The sequence below is a fragment of the Callorhinus ursinus genome, unplaced genomic scaffold, assembly GCF_003265705.2.
Source record: "Callorhinus ursinus isolate GAN/ISIS: 27379988/994484 unplaced genomic scaffold, GSC_fseal_2.0 scaffold38, whole genome shotgun sequence".
In the NCBI taxonomy this organism is placed as follows: domain Eukaryota; kingdom Metazoa; phylum Chordata; class Mammalia; order Carnivora; family Otariidae; genus Callorhinus; species Callorhinus ursinus.
In genome coordinates, this window is record NW_027397100.1 from 7,560,857 (window position 1) to 7,562,034 (window position 1,178).

At 52.8% G+C, this 1,178-nt stretch overlaps 1 non-coding gene across 1 annotated transcript; it reads right to left on the minus strand.

Annotated features, from left to right (window-relative positions):
* Positions 1 to 647: 647 nt before the first annotated feature.
* On the minus strand, positions 648 to 720 carry TRNAN-GUU (transfer RNA asparagine (anticodon GUU)). The gene has a single exon. It is a non-coding gene; the product is annotated as a tRNA-Asn (tRNA).
* Between the last annotated feature and the right edge of the window lie 458 nt (positions 721 to 1,178).

Consider the following 1,178-nt stretch of genomic DNA (forward strand, 5'->3'; position numbering starts at 1 on the left):
TATACCAGGATCTCAGGCTGTATTTAGAGAAATTACAGAGGGACAGTCCTGCAGCTCCGTGCCAAGGAGACCCCACCTAGACCACATGCTTTAGAGGGACATAACTATCGTGAGTACACTCAGAAAAACCACGACCAGCTTGGAGAGGGGTCACAGGACTGCATTATGTGAAGGTCGATAGCATGACCTAGATGCTGAACCAGGCAGCCTGACCATTCTCTTCGATACAGAGTCACAATCAACCAGTTCAACACACCCATAAGAAGCATCCGCTATGTGCCAGGCGTTATGCCAGGCTCCAGGCAGACAACAGCGAATGTGGGCTCTCTTCTACAGGTCCCTCCGGGTCCGCCTGCTCCCTTCTCCACTCTAGTGAAAGGCATCCACAGGCTCCCTTCCCCTCTGGCTTCCAGTCAGTCTCAGCCGATCAGAGCCCAGAAGGTGGGGTCAGAGTGAGGTCACCATATTTGCCAAGGTGCTATGGGCAACTTGAGGGAAAGCCTCAGTTCCTGCCAGGTGGCCCTCTCCCCACTGCTCCCCCCAGGTTCCAGTACCATTCCCTCCCTCTGCTGTCAGCCACCGGTTAGTAACAGCTTCTTTTATTTTTAAGATTAATTTATTCATTCATTCTTTTTATGTAGGCACTACACCCAACACGGGGCTCGAACTCGTGACCCTGAGATCAACAGTCGCACGCTCTACTGACTGAGCCAGCCAGGCGCCCGCCCCCGTAACAGCTTCTTAATGCTGCTAGCCCCGGGGTGCTGCACCACCCCACACTGAGTCCCTTAAACCTGCCCACACCCTTGCAGATCGTCCCTTTATTAAACTCAAACCATGGAATGCGAGTGTGACATCTATTTCTTGCCAGGAATACAACAGGCTTGGTCCCCGCCCTCATGGAGCTTATCAACAGGGAAGCAAGAAAGCATAATGACCAACTGTAGGATGTTCACAGAGGTAACAACTCGGCACTCTAAGCAGTGGGGGTGGGGGAGGTGGACAATTGGGTGGCACGGCATGACATGGGGGGTCAGGGAGGCTTTCCCAGATATGGAGGTTAAACGGACATCTGAAGGAGGAGAATCACCTGAGTGAAGAGCTGTGCTATTCTGATGTGATCCAGGGTGAACTGACTCCCCACACTTCTCCAATCTGGAAGCAGCAGCTGAAGGAGA